Raw genomic sequence first — 22880 nt, forward strand, 5'->3', positions numbered from 1 at the left:
AGAAGAATTTTTTGAAATGTAATTTGTGAAAACAAATTTTTCTGGACTCCTGGATTTAGGAATTCTAACATGCTTCCCCCTTTTTAAAAAACTTTGTCTGCTTTTGTTTCGAGATCTAATTTCTTCTTTGAAAGCTCTTTTTGCCAAAAAAAATTTGGTGAACCGCAGTCATTGTTATTCAACTGCGGTTTTCTGAGATTTTTTGAACACTTTTGAAAACGCGGACTAGAATCATCAGAACTTGAGGATTCTGGAATTTGAGAGCATTGGCCTACTTCAAAATTTTCTATAGGTAATTCGTGAAAAATCGGTTGAAGAGTTGTAGTTCCTTGAACTGAAGAGCTGCAGTTATTGTTATTCAACTGTGGTGAAGATGATTTGACTATCGCAGAGTAGGTTTTCGATGAGACTGCGGTGGGACACTTCTGGGACAACTGACTATAGTGTGAAATACTATGGTCTGAGGACAAAGATGGAAAGTCCTTTGAGACTTCTGGGTTTTCAACAACAATTTCTTCATCAACTTTGGATGAAGTTTGAGAATTTGTATGAGTGGTGCCACCGATGGGAGTTTGATCACATGTGTGACTAGAATCCTCGGGCACAATTTCCTTAATGACACAATTATTGCTCAAATTGTGCAATCTACCGAGGTGAGTTTTGATATCTTCGGGAAAAGTCTTGCCATTGACAGGGAAATGAAATTCTCTATCAGGAGGGACAGACACTCTGTCTTTGTTGAACCTGGGTGAGGAATCCATTGCGGTAGGATACCCATTTGACCAACCCCAATTATATGTATTGTCCATGGTTCCATTATTTACCAAATTTTCAATAGCCTCACTTTCATTAAACAAATTTTCAATTAAGAGATTCAATCATACAATTTCTCTCTGAGCTAAATCTCTTTGATTCAAGGTTGTCTCTAACTAGGTTTCACTTAACATTCTAGCATCTTTCTCTAATTCTAGATCCTTCTCTAACATTGCCATCTTAAGTCTCTTGTTATCCAGTCTTCCTCTCACACGGAACATCTCTTGGGATGCAATATTCTTCACATACATGGCTTTGTTATAGTCTGTAAGGACGGCATCACAAGTGTCATTAAGATCATCTATGTAGGGTTGGCAGTCATGCATGATATAATTTAAAGTTTGGATCATGAGTTTTACCTGTTCAAGAATGCTTAGAGTCCCATCTTTTGCCATGTAGCAGTAGTTTTTGTTCAACATTGCTGACCCATCATCATCCGCAGTGGCCAACATGCAGATTTTCCCTTTTCCCTTAACATTGCCGATGGTCTCTTCTTCATCCCCTGATGACCAAACTTGATGATCTCTTTTAACTTGAGCCACATATGCCCTTGCCTTTTCATTTTCTTCTAACTCTTGAGCCATTCTAAGATAGAATGCTCTGTCCTTGACTATGTTGGCCTTACAGTCTTTTGCGAAGTGATTTTCTTTGTTGCATTTGTTACAAATCACAACATCAGTCTTGTCTTTTGATTGAGTACCGGAGTCATTGTTCTAAGGAGAATGTGGTATCTCCTTGGGTTGATTGTAATGAGAGGCTTTAGGATACCTAGAGTGGTTGTTCTGAGAACCGAAGTTACGGTTAAATGGAGGTTTGTTGAATTGTTGATTATTGCGGAAAGAAGAAGGTGGTATGCGGTTGAACTATTGGCTAACTAGAGCAATAGCCTTCTAAAATTCTTCTTCATCATCATACTCAGAATCTGCTTCGTATGACTGTGGTGGGGTGTCATACGATGAAGAGTAAGGTGACTGCGGTGGAGCTTGTGCTATGAGGGCAAGTGGTCCTCCGAAGTTAGCATAGTCTTTGAGCAAAGTGGATTCTTGTGCTTGAAGTTATCCATAGAGTTTGTAGAGTGATAAAGAGTGAATCTTCTTGTCACCTTGGACTATCATTTTGGCCGTAGTCCAATGTCGTCCTAAGCCATTAAGGAACTGGAGATTGGTTTCATGGTTGCTGCGGATGGTACCAGCATTTGATAACTTTGTCACTATCAGGTTGAATCTCTTGAAGGAGTCTTCCAAACTTTCACCAGCATAAGCTTTGAAGTTGTTGAAGTCGTTGAGTACTGTAGTGAGCTTCTTATCTTGTGCTTGTTCTAAGCCTTCGTACAGGTTTTTGAGTACATCCTAGATCTCTTTTGCTAACTTGCAGTTTATGATAATATCAAAGTTGTCAGGAGCGACACCATAAGAAATTTCATAAAAAGCAATAGCATCATTTTCCATTTTATCGAGATCATCCTTGGTAGGACGGCTCATGGTTGGTTGACCTCCTCCTAGTCTGGTTGCCGCGCCGTCAGTTTGAACTGGTGTAAGGACTGGAATGTGTGGTCCTTCTTCCACGGATCTCCATACATCTCTTCCCAGTCTTCTTAAGTACCTCTCCATTCTTTGTGACCAGTGATGATATTCATTTGCTACCAGTATTGGGGCTCGGTTAGAACCACCAGCACTACTGGAGACCTTCAAGGATAATGATTGTGCCATTTTTTTTTTGTTTTTTTTTTTAGAAATGAGCTTTAGTGGTATAGAAGGCTTAGTGAGAAAATCAGAGTTCCGATATTCAAAAAGCAACCACTTTGGCTCTGATACCAATTGTTGAGAGAAAAACTTGGAGACACACTTGAACAAACGTTAGTACAAGTATATTGCGGAATAGAGTTAATCTCAAAGGATCAAAATCTCAACAATAATATAGTTAGATAGTTAGATAGTTAGTTGCGGAAAGGAAAGAAATGTAAATGACAACGGTTGTTATATCAAGAACACACTTAAACTAATTCATAACAAGGAATGCATTCACTCCAAGTTAGTAAGTGAGATGAGGTTTAGTGATTAAGTCTAGAAGACTTGCTCCGAAGAGAGGTTATGTTCAAGTAGCAGTTTGAGTGTGAAGAGTAATAAGATAGAGAAATGAGAAAGATAAGAGAGATGATTGAAGGAGAAATCTTGTGTATTAAGAAGTTAAGAAGCGTAGTCAGAAGTGTTTTTGATACAAGAGAATGAGTCTCTATTTATAGAGATTCAGAAATAAACTACTCTATAAGCAGTCGTGCAAGGGATGATGGACAATAGAGTACGTTACATAAGATAAGTAAAGGAAATAACTAAGACTACGGATGCTGAAGACTTGATGACTCCGGATGCTGAAATGATTGCTGAAGGAGAAAGGTTGCGATTTGTATAAATGACTTCGGATGCTGGATTGGTTGTGGGAGCTGAACCATTGCGGTAGTAAAGAGACGGTTGTGGTAGTTGAGTTCAAAAAGGTCACTTTTATGATTCAACAACCTTACACACAACAAAAAATCACATAAGGTGAGTTCATACCCCCTACAGTTTCGACTTTTCTTTAACTTTTAGGGGGGGGGACTCTCAGAGTTTACGGATTCAGATTTTGATTCACGATGATTTTTCTATAAATTCTCTAAAAATGTGAACAGAAAAGTTAAACTAGAAAAATGGTTTATAGATTTATATACCCGTTGTACATGTTGAGCAACAAGGATATTTTCTCAAAACCTTTATTACCGTTCTTAAAAAAAGTTAAATTGCAAAGGTCTTTCATTACAATACAGAACATACCTATAAAATATAATAGGTACAGTTTATGGAACTTGCATACTATTTTACTAAGTCGGAAAACAATACAAAAAAACATATAAACTATAATAGATATAGTTTGGGAGACATACATTAAGATATCACTATGAAAAGGGTAATACATACAATTTATCATTACAAAATGGATTTTCATTATTCTACACATAGCCGTTAATATAGCTTTGTGAGACACGCCTTCAAGTACTTATATAAGTACCAACAAAAGTCCTGATTTTATAACCAGAGTCTCCTGGAGGGAGAGTGTGAATTTGTGTATAGATCTATACGGGACTGCTAATCCCATGCCCTGACTGTTAGCTATAGTTGGAACGGAAGTTATGGGGTGACAAATGTCATAACGATTTTGACACCTGAAGAACGTCGTAACTGACCATCTTAGGTCATAAAGGATGGTTATATTAACTCACAATTTTGTATTAACAATACCGTTTGTGTACGAAGACATACATAACTTCAAATTGTTTTTAATAAAACTACAAAACAATATTTTACAGTACAGCTGGCGGATCCAAGAACATACATAGTAAACGTTCAATGTCCATTTACAAATTAATAAGACATAAAGGACCCTTATTGCTAATTTTATGATTCCTTAGTTTTTACATTAGGGTTATATACAATGAAAATCAAATAGGTAGTTGAATTTGTGATTTCCGCTTTAACTGTTCCATGTTTGGTTGTGGACTTAGAGCAGAACCGCACATTCGACTGTCCGTTCGATCTTGATTATATATAACTTGTATACACTAAGTGATCATATAAGAAACCAGTATGGGTCACACAACTTACATGAATTAATACTTCATATTACAAATTTTAAGCATAAGAAACTTATACATTTTGTTCTTAAGGTCTAAGACTACATTTTATTTACAAAAGAAAAAATTGGATTTTCTTTAAGGACTCACTAACGTTTTCAAGGAACAAAGAAAATACCTTTTCATACAAAATGCTTTTGAACTCACCAACTTAAATGTTGACACTTTTTGAAAACCACTTGTATTCTCAGGAAATTAGTAAACAGGTACTCACCCAGGTTCTGAAGCTAGGGCCTAGCAGCGTTAAGTCTTAGTTTTTGCTATAGTTTTGTTGTAAAAAAACAATGATTTGAATACAAATGTAAACATTATATTATCAATACAATGGTTGTTGTTGCTTTGAGTACTATTACTCGATTGTTATGATACTATACATGACGTCATCCATCCTCGAACGTTTCCGCCGTTTTGGTTTGGGGTTGTGACACTTTCTTTCCAAACAAGAGGATTAAATGGTCTTTTAGTGTCCAGTTTCTACACAAAAGAAACAAGATCCATCTATGTGGGCTTTAGTATATTTCTTGGGCTTAAAGGTGTTCAGTCTATAAAACATGGGCCTCTTAGAACACACTAGGTGACTATTTTAGCCTTGCATTATTTCAATTTTTTGAATTAGCTTTAAATTAAATATCACTATATTTATTGGAATATTGATCGGCCTGTTATATCATCAGATATAGGTTTAAATTATCCAAGACTTCCTAGAATTCATGTATAACTATTCCTAGCTTTATTTTAGAAGCGTCTTTAGCGTCACGGTTATGCCTTTACTAGGTATCATGTTCAGGTTCATTGTTCAAAGCAAATAGTTTAGGACTAGGACCATTAAGTGTATACAATATCATATCTCTCACGAGATTGTCTCTTAAGACATGAACTCATTCATTGCAGTTGTATCCAATGAATGTTGTTATTTCATTAAGTCATTAAAGAAAATGACAATTCATGATAATGAGAATGGATTATATAACTACTAAATTTTAACAAAATTCATTTAGTATTTTCAATAGTTAATCTTTAATAATTAATTCCCTTTTAGTTTCCAAAAACATTAATTATCAAAGTCTAGGATCTAAGTTGCAAAACAAATAAATGGTTAGGTATCCCATATCACATTCATCTGAATTCAACCAGGTAGATATTGATTATCAATTATATCTTACTATAAAATTCCTAGATTTATGGGATCTCTAATAACAAATTTAATTAGACATGTTTGGTCCCATATATGTCTCAGAACTCTCTTGCTTAGGTATCCTTTATCATAAAAGATTTCCGATCAAATCGTCCAATTTGAAATACTTGTGTAATCGGCCTATAACTTGGTTATAGAAATAGCAAATACACCCCGCCCATCAAAGATAACACTAAGCGGTTAGATATCCTTTATCCTACTAGTGCATATAAGAGATGTACGAGTGTTCTTCAAAAGGATTGCATAGATTTGAGGTTTGTAAAAAAGGTAATTATATGTTTTATAATTCTAGTTTAAAAACATATGATATCATGGTTATTACAAGCATATAATAAACCATGATATCAATTTTCAAAAGAAAATCACCTTTAAAAGGTCTATATAAAAAGCTAGTTTTTATATAATTTGATGCAATTCAATATTAATAACTGGTATTAAGTTTGAGTGCATTTGAACCTTTTATATATATTTAATAAAACTTCATTTTTATTACTTATATATTTGGAGTTCGCATAAGTTACAAGAATCACCATTTTAAAACTTGTAATGAAGTGTTTTCAAACTTTGCCGTTATTAACGATTTTATAAAACCGGGTTTTATTTTTAAAAATAATAACTTGTTATATCTTATGTCCAATTTTGAAAACCCAAACTCCATGTGATGTTTATTTTTTCCAAAATTATTTTAGCATGTGAAAAAGCTAATTTTATCAACCTCACAAAATAATGCATAAACACCCATTGCTTGCAAAAGATAGGAAAACCTTCTTGAAGGCTAAAATTCAGCAACTGCCGCGAAAAGTTCAACAACCCTTTGTAAACAGCATTAGTGACACCTTTTCAGAAAATGTCACTGAAAATCCTGCACACCTTTTGGACTCGAAAATTGCTATATTTTCTTTAAAAAATGTTTCCGACTTCATTTCTTGTTACATTTTTTACAAATAAATTATTTTTAAAAACTAATCCATTACTTTACAAAAAGAACAAGAAAACTAATCTATTTAATTTATTACATTTACATACCATATGAATAAATAAATTATTACAACCATTTTATAAAACAACCAACACAACAACATAACAAACATAATGGTCATTGGCTAGTTTATGCACATCATATACATCAACATACACATAAAACAACATTTGTTTTTCTAAGACAAATTTAAATGACAAAAGATGCATGAAACTTTTGTCACATAAAAAAATAATTATAAAGTTATCATAGAAAATATGTATGAATATATTTTTATACAAAAACAAGTTATCCATATTCTCCAAAAACTGAGATTTCAAAAAATCTAAAAAATCTAACCAAACTTGCAAGGTGGCTCTGATACCAATTGTTTGGTTTTAGTTCAAAAATAGTTTCAAAAACTTTTAAAATATTGCAACGGAAGACTTTACTTTTGAAATTACATAAACATTTTATACCCACCAAGGATCTTCTTGCAAGTTATAGAAATATTAAAACATCAACCAAAGAAGAGGTGAAGAAATAACAATATTTGTAGTTTTTTGGGTCCTCTTGAGAGGCTTGGAAGTTGATGAAGAATGTTGACCCTTTGAGACACCAAAAATGACTCAACTTAATGTAGATACTAGTCCAAAACTCTTAAAACCTTAAGCTTTAAGTTCATAACCAATATGAACTTAAAGCGGGCATGAAGATGCAAGTATTCTTCAAGTTTTCAAATCAAAACTAGAGAGAATGAGAGAGGAGAAACTAGTTTCGACCACTAGTAGGGAAGAAGGAATGAGGAAAGTTAGTTTAAATTTTATAAACTCAAGGTTTATAAAATATAAACTTTGTCTTTGAGTAAAAGACAAAAGGTTTTCAACTAGTCCAAAAAGTTGTGCATGACTTATTAATTCATACCATATGAAATAATATAATGTTACTTGCTAATGAAAATTATTATTTCCATGAAATAAATACGTTCCAATTTAATTATAAGAGTTTTATTGAATATTTATTAAAATCAATTTGTAATAAATAATCAATTGTATCGAGTTGTTGTTAGTATGACCCATTAGTATCATATGTTATTTATCAATATCACTTTAGTATGACTCTTGAGCATGCTAGAACTTTTAGGAGACTGTTGGATTAATGTGTCTAAGCTCATAACTAAATTGGTATAAACCTGTAATTAGATACAAAGTTATTTTTAGGTTGCCGTTATGACCAGAAATAGTTAGAAATGATATTAGGAGAGAGAAGTATAATTTATTATATTCTTATATGATTAATAAACTAATTGGAAAATATGGGAAAATAATTTGTTAATATATTATATGATTAATCTATTAATTAGAAATTTATAATTGATTTGTTAATTTATTATGTGATTAATAAATTAATATAACCTCAATGGTTGGATAATTGATTTCTAAATTCATATGGTTAATGAATTAATATGAAATCAATAAGAATTAATTAATTATTAGTCAGAATTAATCTAGAATTAATTCAGGATTAATTGTAATTAATTAAAGGCGAAAATGGTGAATTATAATTGTTCAATAGTTGAATAAAAGAAGCAATTCTAGAACCTCCATCGTATGGATGGTTTTGGAGGGATTCCTAGGGTTTATGGATGCCTCCTGGTTGCATGTAGGAAAATGATTTGAACTAAGATTAAACATATTATTTAATCAATTCAAATCTGGCTTTGCTTACAAATTACCTAAACTATAAATAGGACCCCCTTGGGAGTCAAAATTCATGCACAACCTTTCTAAGAGGCTTATGAACGAAAATTCTTTCTCCTCCTTCTCTCTCTCTTCTTCATTCTAGGGTTTCTAGGGTTTTGGGTACGAGCCATTAGAGGCATAATACTTTTGGTGCTAAGCTTTGCAAGTTCAACTACACGAGATTGAAGTGAATTTACTTCAACAATTCGAAGTATATAACCCCAACATTGTATTTTTTTATTATATTAGGGTTTACGTAGGTTTTATTGTTCATTGTATGTTACCTTGAAAGTGTTATGACATAGATTCTGATAGGTTGTATGTTCCCTTAAATATTAAGTGATTTTCTGCATGTACCTGTATTTTATAACCTATAAAATCCATCATCACTAAGATCTATCTCCATAGACTCTAAGTATACTTTATTTTCCCTCCCATGTGTGTCATAGTGAAGAAATTCCTAAGCTATGTAAATCTTTTACACTTAGAAAAGTTAGGACATTGTTTCCTATTTCAATACAAGGCACAACATTGCTCCCACTAGCTTTGACATTTATATGGAGTATCTTTTGTTTCTCGTAATTCAAATTTTGACTCTCTCATCAAAGAAAAATGATCCAAATATAAAATGCTTATTAGAATCCATCAATGGATTTCTCAAGCCTACATATCTTTCACAACCCATCTTGGCTTGAATATATGTGTGTTCCTATCCATTATTTTCTTCTTTTATGCAGATCTACAAACACTTAGTGTTGGATCAATTCAAATTTTAAACATACACGGATTGAATCTCAATCCTCATAGCTTCCTGCAATTTTGGCTTATTGGGCCTTCCATATCTTCTAATATTCGATAAACTCTAATCACAATCTATCAATGACTCATTTCCCATGTGACATGACGTCTTCGATTAGATCTATGTGGAACATATGAAGGGACGCCATTTTTCTTAATAAGTTTAAACCTCTTATTAAGTGCCAACGTTTTCTTTAGGATCTATGATACTTGAGTCTTATCAAGATCAATGTGGCTCCTACTATCTCTTTTGAATATGAGCTTTCTCTTTCAAAAGACTGCTCTTAAGTGACAACCCGTAATTTTTTTTTCGTCACTATAAACCGTTCCCGTTAATAAAACTGTTCGTATTCCAATTTTTCCGTTAGCTTTTGGTTTAAATTAATTAAAGTGGGACTTTTATTATGACCTCATGAGTGTCCAAACCCATTAGAAACACGTAAAAATACCCTCGTTATTTATTTGGAAAATTTTAGTTACGGCTAAGTCGTAATTACGACAAATTAATCGGGTAAAATTTTTAAACCCCGTTTAACTTTGGTATCGGGTAGATTTCCACCAGGCCACAAACTCAAACCATATATAAAGTTGAGAAGACTTCATTTGAACTTTTCCACCACCTCACAACTTTCTCTCTATACTCTCTCTCTCTAAAACTCGAATTTGAGCCAAGAACACCTCTTTCAAGCTTCAAAGTGGTAAGAAATCTATTCTAGCATGTTTCTAAGCTTGTTTAGCATGCAAATCTATGTTTAATCTACCCAAAATCATCAAAAACAAGTGTTTACGGTTTGGGAACATCTCCCAAAACCGCAAACTCCCTTAAAGGGGTTTTGAACCCCCAAAACCCTTCCAAGTCCCTTTTAGTGCTTAGATATGGCTTAAGGACTTGATTTGGTTAGTAAACATGAGTTTACCGCCCAAGAACATTCTTGGACCGTAAACACATCTTCAAAGACCATAAACACCTTTTAAGGTGTTAAAATGCCCCTTAAACCACTCCAAAAGCTTCCATGAGTGTCTAGAACCTTATATTCCTTCATGAGATGCACCAAAACATATTCAAATGTGTCACACTTGAGTTTAAGGTTTGGGAAGGTCTCCCGAAACCGTAAACACCTTCATTGGGGTGTTTAAGTGCCCTTAACACCTTATATGACTTAGATTTGGGTTTAGAACCTTATATGATTAACCTACAACCACCAATGCACATGATTCATGGACAAACATGAGTTTACTGCCGTAAACTCATGTGTTTACGGTAGTAAACTCCCCAAGTGCCATTCAAGAACTGTAAACTCCTTTTCCAAGGTCAATTCACGTCCCGATCACTTCCTAAGACATGGAATCAACCCTAGAACCTTCCTTTGTGCATTTTAAGACCTTTAAACATCCAAAAGCACACCACCCATGAGTTTACAGCCGTAAACTCATGGGGACATGGTCTTTGGACCATAAACACTCCTAAGGGCTTACTCATGAAGAGTAAACTCCTTATTTAGGCCACACACACCCTTAGATGCTACCAGATCACTCCTAACACTTGAAATAGAGTGTTTTCGCGTCTTGGAGTGTATTGTCTTACTTATTTGGTAGTTCAAAGTCTAATTAGATACAATTATGCATCTCTTCATATTACATAGGAACCTCACGTGTACTCAAGCCCCGATCTAACACTTAGCATCCAACCGATACATTTCTCGTCTGGTGAGCTCATACCTCTACACCTTTTTCCGTGTTTTCAATGATTTTAGGGGGGGGGGGGGAATACAAGCAAAAGTACAAGAACATCTTGTACTCAAACTCATTAATTCATTTGAATTGTTTCATATTTCGTATTCTTTTAACACTGGAATCTGTAATAACCAACTGTTTAACTTGCAGAGTTAGTTTTCAAACTATTTGTGAAACTCATTATAAAATGTCATATATTATATTTCACAAAAGACTTTCCATGTCATTACTGTTAAAAGCATTAGCTTAGTACTTTTGATTCGCCCTCGGTAACACTCCACAGAGATATGCGAGTGGAGGACCACCCTTCTTGTAATAGGGTTTTCCACATTATTACTTGTAAATTTGTTATTCTTAAAAATTGGAGACACATCCTCTGAAACACTCCACAGAGATACGCGAGTGCAGGACCGCCCATGTAACCAGAATCTCCTGGAGGGAGAACGTGACTTGAGTGTATAGATCTATACGGGGCTGACTACCCCGCACCTGGCTGCTAGCTACAGTCGAACCGAAAGGTTCAAGGTTGACGAAAGTTATAAAATGATACTGGACTTCTTATTGCCATATCTAGTCTATCGTATGGTTATGGAACTCGCAATTTAGATAACAGAGATTTACTTATTAGTAATAATGAACCTAATAATTGGTTTACTTCCTGCTTATTAGTTTTATATACATGTTAAAACTAATGCACTTTACAAGGATAACCAAGTTTTCAGAATACTTCTCTTAACACTGGAAGTATGGTAGATACTTGTACATTTCATTTCGGACTGATAACCAACTTTTAGGAAAATAAGGGTTTTTCCTGGGATAACTTGACTGTTCTTAACCAAACTGTGTAACATTGGATAAATAGACTTTTCATATAAGAAAATATGGGATTTTCTTGGATAACAACTTTTTCAGAAAACCAAAGGAAACTTATTCATTTTCAGGAAACAAACCGTTTATGAACTCACCAGCTTTATGCTGATTTTCAAACTGCTTGTATTCTCAGGTCCGCATTAGACAGGTACCACATGATCTTTTGAAGAAGACGGAGCATTTAGAAGTCACGTCTTAACTTTTTTTCATTTTGGGATGTATATATAAACATGTATAACTTTGTTTTCAAACAAATGTAAAGACTTCTATTTAATGTAATGGTTGTGTTTACTACGCTTAGTATGTACATTGGTTGTGATATTACATGACGTCCTGCACCCCGGAATGTTTCCGCCATCGGTTTCGGGGTGTGACAGATTGGTATCAGAGCCCTTGTTTATAGTAAACTAGTATACCAAACCTTACATGGTATAAGACTATAAACACTAAAGGGGCCAAAGTGCTCTGAACTAAATGTATACTTTAAAATAAAAGTATTTTCAAAAGTATACAAGTATACCTAATCGCCGGAATCTGTAACCTCGAGTAGAACAAAACATAAGTAATTGGGTGTTGTACACTGCGGTTAAACCTGGGCAGTTATGTAGTCCTGTCTAGGGACAATATAGCCTGATCAACTATATTCATTCGATACACGACCAACATGTGCTTGGGAGTGACTGTGGTATGCAACATGCCTAAAACTTACCTAATACCCAAACAACGAGTCATCGTCGCATCAAAATATAAAATACTATGGGGGTATTTTAGCCAAATCTGAATACGTTGTAGAAGTTCGTTCCGAGTATTGCTACTCGTTCCTTCTTTTGTGATAGTTTATCTCCTTTGATAACTCCTTCCTGTTTTGTCGCTTAGTAGATCATTATACCTGTCATAATGAGATATCTCTTGTTCCATATCTCTTGATTCAATTCAGAGGACTTATAATCCTCTCCTTCTTGGCTATTTTAGATCAAGATGCCTCCGAGGAAACGACCCAACTCAAAGAACAACAATCCTCCTCCACCACCACCTCCCCCTCCATTTGATCCCACCATGTTCCAAGCAGTTGTTGCTGCTGCGGTGGCAGCTGCCATGTCTCAAATGAACCCTGGTGGTTCAGGCGGGCCAAGAGGTGGTACTCAGCCTCAAAACTAGGAAAGTAGTCAGGGACACTGGAAGGAGTGTTCCTACAAGGACTTTATGAACGCGAAACCCACATCTTTTGATGGAACTGGAGGTGTCATAACCTTAACTCGATGGTTCGAGAAAATCGAATCTATTTTCAAAATTTTTGCCTGTTCCGAGTCTGATAAGGTGAAGTTCGCCACCTGCACCTTCACCGATAAAGCCTTCACTTGGTGGAAAGGCAGAGTCAAATCCCTAACCCTACCTGTGGCCAATGCTATGCGTTGGGAAGTCATGAAGGAGCTTTTACTTGCAGAGTACTGCCCTCGGGGCGAAATGCAGAAGCTAGAGCATGAACTCTGGAACCTGAAGATGAAGGGTTCCGATATCGTCGCATACACTTCAAGATTTGATGATTTGGCGCTACTCTGTCCGGGAATGGTTACCCCCGAGAGTAAAAAGATTGAGAGGTTCATCTGGGGGTTGACCCAGCCAACCAAAGGAAATGTTTTAGCTGTGTAGCCAGACACCTACGACAGCGCCAAATGCCTAGCGTAGACTCTGATTGACCATAGTGATGATCTTGAGGAAGCGGCCACCACTCCTGAGCCGACAAAGAGGAGTGGTGAGAAAAGGAAATTTTGGAAGAAGAAGGGTCGGCCTTCTCAAGAATCCTCGAAGAAGCAGCAAACAGTGGCAGTCCGCGCTGCTACAGCCTCTGCTGCTGTTTCTGCCGTCGGATCCACAGCTCAAACTCCTACCAGTAGGTATGTTGGTACCCTTCCCTGATGCGATAAGTGTAACTTCCACCATAACCCCGACCCCTACCGTGATCTGTCATGCTCCAACTGTGGTAAAAAGGGCCACACTGCAAAAAAACTGCAAGACACCAACCCAATCAACAAATCAATCTTCCGGAGCGGGTGTCGGTCAGGCCTGCTATGGATGTGGTGAAGTCGGGCATTTTAAGAGGAACTGTCCCAAAGCGACAACAGCTGGTAACACTAGGAGAGTCCTAGCTTTAGGATGAGAGGAGGCAGTCGCCGATCCCACCGTTGTCTCGGGTACGTTCCTTCTCGACAACTCTTATGCTAGTATCCTTTTCGATTCTGGTACTGAACGTAGTTTTGTTAGCCATTCATTCAAACGCCTTCTTAAACATAATCCCCAACCAGTAACCGAAACATTTACCGTCGAGATGGCTAACGGTGAGAAAGAAAACGCTAACAATATATTCATAGCATGTACCCTTACCCTGGAAGATCATTCTTTTCCCATTGACCTAATGCCTGTTTCCATAAAGAGCTTTGATGTTATCATTGGCATGGATTGGTTGAGTCCCAATCATGCTGATATCCTTTGTTATGAAAAAGCCATCCGTCTCAATCTCCCCTCTGCCAGACTCTCATGATCTATGGCGATAAGCTCAGTTCCAATCTTTGCATCATTTCATGCATCAAGGCTCAAAAACTTCTGCGAAAGGAGTGTCACGCATTCCTAGCTCATATAATCAATGAGAAACAGGAAGTTAAAGACCTCGAGAGCATCCCCGAAGTCTGCAACTTTCCTGATGTCTTTCCCAAAGAGCTTCCAGGAATTCCTCCCGAACGTCAAGTTGAGTTTCGCATCGACCTAATCCCTGGAGCTACCCCCGTAGCCAAGTCTGCATATCGCTTAGCTCCAACAGAAATGCAGGAGTTATCCAGTCAGCTTAATGAGCTACTCAGCAAAGGGTTTATCAGACTGAGTTCCTCACCCTAGGGAGCCCCGGTATTGTTTGTAAAGAAGAAAGATGGATCCTTCCGGATGTGCATCGACTACCGTGACCTGAATAAGTTGACCATCAAAAACCGTTATCCTCTTCCTCGAATAGACGACCTTTTCGATCAACTTCAGGGAGCCAGTAACTTCTCGAAGATAGACCTCAGATCAGGGTACCATCAGCTTCGAGTTCACGAGAATGATGTTTGCAAGACAGCATTCAGGACTCGATATGGACACTACGAATTCGTAGTGATGCCTTTGGTCTAACCAATGCACCGGCTGTATTCATGGACCTGATGAACCGGGTGTGTCATCCTTTTCTGGACATGTTTGTCATTGTATTCATTGATGATATACTTGTCTATTCCAGAAGCGAAGAAGATCACAAACAACACTTGAGGTTAGTGTTGGAAACCCTTAGATCCGAAAAGCTGTACGCGAAATTCTCCAAATGCGAATTCTGGATTCGGAAAGTAGCATTCCTTGGTCACGTGGTAAGCGAGGATGGTATACATGTGGACCCTTCCAAGATCAAAGCGATAGAGAATTGGTCGGCACCGAAGACACCCACACAAATCCGTCAATTCTTAGGTCTCGTCGACTATTATCGAAGATTCATTCAGAATTTTTCCAAAATCGCCAAACCCTTAACTACTCTGACACAGAAAGGTGTACCCTTTTGTTGGAGTGAGAAGCAAGAAACTGCATTCCAAACGTTAAATCAAGCTTTGTGCAGCGCACCTATCCTGTCCCTGCCCGAAGGGACGGAGGACTTCGTTGTTTATTGTGATGCGTCCAATTAGGGTTTAGGCTGCGTGCTTATGCAGAGAGGAAAAGTTATCGCTTATGCCTCGAGATAGCTGAAGGCAGACGAAGTTAATTACACGACTCATGACTTGGAGTTAGGAGCAGTGGTCTTCGCACTGAAGATTTGGAGACATTATCTCTATGGAACCAAGTGCGCAATCTTCACTGACCATAAAAGCCTTCAACACATCTTCAATCAGAAAGACTTAAACATGAGGTAGCAGCAATGGGTAGAGCTGCTCAGTGATTACGAATGTGAAATCTGCTAGCATCCCGGTAAGGCCAATGTGGTAGCAGATGCCCTTAGACGAAAGGAGAGTTCAAGCCGCATGGCAAAGAAATTGACGATGACTATCCATTCCCACTTATCTACACATATCCAAGAAGCCAAGTTGGAAGCTCTAAAACCAGAGAACATGTCGAAAGAAGCCTTGAGTGGAATGGATAAGAATCTTGAGACCAGAGGTGATGGAGTCTATTGTTTCATGGATCAAATCTGGACCCCAAATTTCGGAGGATTCAGGGAGGTTGTCATGAACGAAGCTCACAAGACCAAATACTTTGTTCACCCGGGTTCGGACAAGATGTACCTGGACCTCAAGAAACAATACTCGTGGCCAAACATGAAAGCTGAGATCGCTACCTTCGTGGGCAAGTGTCTAATTTGCGCCAAGGTAAAAGTCGAGTATCAGAAGCCCTCGGGTCTGCTCCAGCGGTCCGAGATTCCTGAATGGAAGTGGGAGATGATTACCATGGATTTCATCACCAAGCTACCCAGATCTCCGAGTGGGTACGATACCATTTGGGTAATTGTTGATCGTTTGACAAAATCCGCTCACTTCATTCCGATCAAAGAATCATTCAAGATGGAAAGACTTACACGAACCTACATCCAAGAGATAGTCCGACTGCACGGTGTGCCTGTGTCCATTATCTCCGACCGAGATAGCAGGTTTACCTCAAGGTTCTGGCAGTCCCTTCAGAAAGCTCCTCCTACTAAGCTAGATATGAGTACAACTTATTATCCTCAGACAGATGGACAGAGTGAGAGAACTATTCAGACCTTGGAAGACATGCTGAGAGCATGTGTCATCGATTTCGGAAAGTCGTGGTACATCCATTTACCTTTTATCGAGTTCTCATATAACAACAGTTACCACACCAGTATCAAGGTTGCACCGTTCGAAGCCCTCTACAGTCGTAAGTGCAGATCCCCTCTGTGTTGGGCTGAGGTAGGGGGCACGCAACTAACCAAGAGTCGAGTCCCCGACAGTGCTCTCACTGGTCCTGAAATCATCTGCGAAACCACCGAGAAGATCATCCAGATCCGAGAACGACTGAAAGCTTCACGAGATAGACAGAAGAGTTACGCTGATAAACAAAAAAAGCCTTTAGAATTCCAGGTTGGAGATCGTGTCGTGTTGAAGGTCTCACCCTGGAAAGGCATGATACGCTTTGGAAAGTGCAGAAAGCTTAACCCGAGGTACATAGGGCCTTTCGAGATCCTCGCTAGGATCGGTCCTGTAGGCTATAAACTCCGATTACCTCAAGAACTTAGCAACATCCATCCTATCTTCCACGTCTCTAATCTTAAAAAGTGTCTATCCGATGACACCCTTGTGATCCCTCTTGATGATATCGAGATCAACGAAAACCTGAACTTTGTGGAAGAACCAATCGAAATCATAGATCGAGAGATCAAACGTACGAAACAAAGTCGCATCCCGATAGTGAAGGCTCGCGGGAATGCCAAGCGGCGGCCCAAATTCACTTGGGAGCGCGAAGACTCGATGAAACAGAAATATTCGCATCTTTTTCTAAATCCATTATTTGTATCTTAAATTTAAATTTCAGGACGAAATTTTCTCTAACGGGGGGATAATGTGACAACCCTTAATTTTTTTTCCATCACTATAAACCGTTCCTATTAATAAAACCGTTCGTATTCCAATTTTTCCGTTAGCTTTTGGCTTAAATTACTTAAAGTGGGACTTTTATTATGACCTCATGAGTGTCCACACCCATTAGAAACGCGTAAAAATACCCTCATTATATATTTGGAAAATTTTTGTTACGGCTAAGTCGTAATTACGGCAAATTAATCGGGTAAAATTTTTAAACCCCATTTAACGTCGGTATCGGGTAGATTTCCACCGGGCCACAAACTCAAACCATATATAAAGTTGAGAAGACTTCATTTGAACTTTTCCACCACCTCACAACTTTCTCTCTCTACTCTCTCTCTCTAAAACTCGAATTTCAGCCAAGAACACCTCTTTCAAGCTTCAAAGTGGTAAGAAATCTATTCTAGCATGTTTCTAAGCTTGTTTAGCATGCAAATCTATGTTTAATCTACCCAAAACCATCAAAAACAAGTTTTTACAATTTGGGAACATCTCCCAAAGCCGTAAACTCCCTTAAAGGGGTTTTGAAGCCCCAAAACCCTTCCAGGTCCCTTCTAGTTCTTAGATATGGCTTAAGGACTTGCATGTTCGAGATTTGAACACCAAAATCACGTGATTTGGGTAGTAAACATGAGTTTACGGCCCAAGAACATTCGTGGACCGTAAACACATCTTCAAAGACCATAAACACCTTTTAAGGTGTTAAAATACCACTTAAACCCCTCCAAAAGCTTCCATGAGTGTCTAGAACATTATATTCCTTCATGAGATGCACCAAAACATATTCAAATGTGTCACACTTGAGTTTACGGTTTGGGAAGGTCTCCCAAAACCATAAACACCTTCAATGGGGTTTTTAAGTGCCCTTAACAGCTTATATGACTTAGATTTGGGTTTAGAACCTTATATGCTTAACCTACAACCACCAAAGCACATGATTCATGGACAAACATAAGTTTACTACCGTAAACTCATGTGTTTACGGTAGTAAACTCCCCAAGTGCCATTCAAGAATCGTAAACTCCTTTTCCAAGGTCAATTCAAGTCCCGATCACTTCCTAAGACATGGAATCAACCCTAGAACCTTCCTTTGTGCATTGTAAGACCTTTAAACATCCAAAAGCACACCACCCATGAGTTTACGGCCGTAAAATCATGGGGCATGGTCTTTGGACCGTAAACACTCCTAAGGGCTTACTCTTGAAGAGTAAACTCCTTATTTAGGCCACACACACCCTTAGACGCTACCCGGATCACTCCTAACACTTGAAATAGAGTGTTTTCGCGTCTTGGAGTGTATTTTCTTACTTATTTTGTAGTTCAAAGTCTAATTAGATACAATTATGTATCTCTTCATATTACATAGGAACCTCGCGTGTACTCAAGCCCCGATCAGACACTTAGCATCCAACCGACACATTTCTCGTCTGGTGAGTTCATACCCCTACACCTTTTTCCGTGTTTTCAATGATTTCAGGGGGGGGGGGATTACAAGCAAAAGTACAAGAACATCTTGTACTCAAACTCATTAATTCATTTGAATTGTTTCATATTTCGTATGCTTTTAACACTGGAATCCGTAATAACCAACTGTTTAACTTGCAGAGTTAGTTTTCAAACTATTTGTGAAACTCGTTATAAAATGTCATATATTATATTTCACAAAAGACTTTCCATGTCATTACTGTTAAAAGCATTAGCTTAGTACTTTTGATTCGCCCTCGGTAACACTCCACAAATATATGCGAGTGGTGGACCACCCTTCTTGTAATAAGGTTTTCCACATTATTACTTGTAAATTTGTTATTCTTAAAAATTGGAGACACATCCTCTGAAACACTCCACAGAGATACGCGAGTGGAGGACCGCCCCTGTAACCAGAATCTCCTGGAGGGAGAATGTGACTTGAGTGTATAGATCTATACGGGGCTGACTACCCCGCACCTGGCTGCTAGCTACAGTCAAACCAAAAGGTTCAAGGGTGACGAAAGTTATTAAATCATACTGGACTTCTTATTGCCATATCTAGTCTATCGTATGGTTATGGAACTCGCAATTTAGATAACAGAGATTTACTTATTAGTAATAATGAACCTAATAATTGGTTTACTTCCTACTTATTAGTTTTATATACGTGTTAAAACTAATGCACTTTACAAGGATAACCAGGTTTTTAGAATACTTCTCTAAACACTGCAAGTATGGTAGATACTTGTACATTTCAATTCGGACTGATAACCAACTTTGAGAAAAATAAGGGTTTTTCCTAGGATAACTTGACTGTTCTTAACCAAACTATATAATATTGGATAACTAGACTTTTTGATATAAGAAAATATGGGATTTTCTTGGATAACAACTTTTTCAGAAAACCAAAGGAAACTTATTCATTTTCAGGAAACAAACCGTTTATGAACTCACCAGCTTTATGCTGATTTTCAAATTGTTTGTATTCTCAGGTCCGCATTAGACAGGTACCACATGATCTTTTGAAGAAGACAGAGCGTTTAGAAGTCACGTCTTAACTTTTTTTCATTTTGGGATGTATATAAAAACATGTATAACTTTGTTTTCAAACAAATGTAAATACTTCTATGTAATGTAATGGTTGTGTTTACTACGCTTACTATGTACATTGGTTTTGATACTACATGACGTCCTCCACCTCAGAACGTTTCCGCCATTGGTTTCGGGGTGTGACATCTTAATACAACTAATACTTTGTTCGTAGAGAGTTTCCAGAAAAAGATAATTGAAACTTCTAATGAAATAACCTATCTCACAAAACATTTGGTAAAACTTTCTTAGGTTATACAAGATCGAAGACACGTGTAACACTTATTGATGGTACAGTCCATCAACAGTTTTCAAGCATAATATGACTCATCAGTTGCAAATTAAACAATGATTTGTTTCCATAACCAACTATATTGTGTATGGCAATACTTGCTTTGAGATGATTTACGAAACAGTTTCAGTGACAACCTGAAATTTCTATCTTGTTCAGTTAGTCAAATCAATCAAGTTCAGACTCGTTTTTTCTATCTTCTAGCATTGTTTAGAGTCAAAAAGAGTGTTCTAAGCCTAGTACCTTCAAATTTAAGGTTTAGAAATGAGTTCCACGAGTTCACCACCTCACAAAATGACCAAACACTCCAACTTGAGGAGTGTACGGCCATACACTTGGGTGTGCGGCCGTACACCCCCCCTTCTGGCCGTACACTCTGGGCTATAAAGGTGGGACTTAGCCTTCATTCAATCCTTTTCACACTCCTAAGCCAAGAACTCGTTTTCTCTCAAGTATCATCCGATTTTTCATTAAGTTCTTCAAGATTGTAAGTGTTTCTTTCCATAGAATGTTGATTCCTATCACTATCTTCTATAGATCATTGATTTCATCCATGAAATCACTTCATTTTGGTAGATCTTCAAGTGTTATTTAGTTTCACTAAGAACGCCTACTAAGTTCCTGGACCTCAAACACCCCTCAAGGCTTCTATATCATAAGTACTCCTTCCAATGCTTGTTACTAACTAGATATACCCCTTAGAAATCGTCCGGAACATGATCATCAAGGAGTATACGACCGTACACACCCCATGTGGCCGTACACCCCTTTGTTTAGTGCTTATCGGCCTCAAACTCATGTTCTATGCTAGCACATGATCAAGAGCACTTAGAGGATGCAATATATAGCCTTAAAACACATTTTTGACCATTTCTTCAAGGTATGTACGACCGTACACCCCCTGGTCATACACACCAGGCCGTGCACCCAAGTGGTCATATACCTGGTGGCCGTACACACACTTGTGTGTCCGTACACCCATTATATGCAACCTTTGGCCCTTCTAACACTTCAATACAGGCATTTCCTTAGTCCTAAGGCATTTTCCTTTCACAATTAGTTGTATAAACACTAATTATATATACATATATGTGTCATTATATGCTAAATAGGATCTGTGTGTGTGCTCAAGTCTTCACTTGACACTTAGCATCCTATACCACTCGTTCATCCAAACCACTCACTAGAGGTGAGTTCATACCCCTTAATCTACATTTTAAATGATTTTAAATGCTTTTACATGGGGGAATAGAAGTTGAACATTATAGTTATTGAATCAATCACATGTGATTAATAACTTTCAAACATATGGATTTCATATACTTCAAAATGTTTATCAAACAAATCTATTTCAAAACATAGTTTCAAACTCCTTTTACATGTTAAACTCTTTATCAAACTCTTTTATATGCTAAACCTTTCCTTTAAAACTCTTTAAAACCTATATCCATTGTTAAAACCATGTCTATATAGATATAGTTATATAAATAAGGTTGGAAGGACTTAGGACTGATAACCCGCTTTATTTCCTGTTCCTTGTTTGGTTGTGGACCTAGAGTACTCTGTTGTTTGTCCGAGTGTCGTTTGATCCTTATTTATATATTATGTATATATGTATAGATATAAAAGCTTTTACCTTAGTTCCAACACCTTTGGGTAGCAAAGGTGTATAAACATACTCAGTCATTCAAACAACATTACTAGTAAACTATAATAGGTATAGTTTAGAGGTATATTATTCACTATTTCTAGTACTATGAAATATACATGAGTTAGTTTATTCATGACCCAAGACATACTTACTATTATGAGAAACAGAAAGAACGTACTATGATGAGAAACTAAGAGAACATACTATACACTATACAAAGAGCACATACTATACACTATACAGACAGAGCATACTATACATATACAAGAATACTATGACGTAAATGTGAGCCACTACTTCGGGGCATGGCATCACTGTTGTGTCTCGTTTTGTAACCAGAGTCTCCTGGAGTGAGAGCGTGAATTTGTGTATAGATCTATACTGGACAGACCATCATACACCTTGCTGCTAGCTACAGAGGGACCTACAGGTCTACGGGTGACGAATGTCATAATTTTTCGACGTATTACAGCGTCGTGTTTCCACTAGTCAATCAAGTATGGTTACAACATATCACATTTACCTTAATTAACAATTGACTTAACGTAGTTAGTACAATAGTAGTTACTATATACAATACTACAGTACTATATTATTTTTCCTATTGCATTCACTTTGTGATCTTCTCACATAAACAATAACGGAAACTATATTTTGATAATGATAGTTATAACTGGGAAAAACTCATACTTTTACAAAGAACAAGTATACAGAACAGTCGGGTCTTGGTAGAAGACTACATTTCAATAGAAAATATAGGATTTTTTAGGAAGTACAAACATTTCCAAACAGCTACAAACCTTTACATTACACTGCTACAAACTTTTCCTTTAAACTTATACAAACAAATGACACTAAAATACTTATGAACTCACCAGCTTTAATGCCGATAAACTCTTTCAAAATAACTTGTATTCTTAGGTCATCAGTAGTCAGGTACCGACGGCAGGTTTTGAGAAGACGGAGCACTTTAAGACTCGTCTTTATTTTTGATTATTCATTTT

Source organism: Lactuca serriola, chromosome 3 (genome assembly GCF_051521515.1).
Source record: "Lactuca serriola cultivar US96UC23 chromosome 3, Lser_US96UC23_V15, whole genome shotgun sequence".
NCBI lineage: Eukaryota > Viridiplantae > Streptophyta > Magnoliopsida > Asterales > Asteraceae > Lactuca > Lactuca serriola.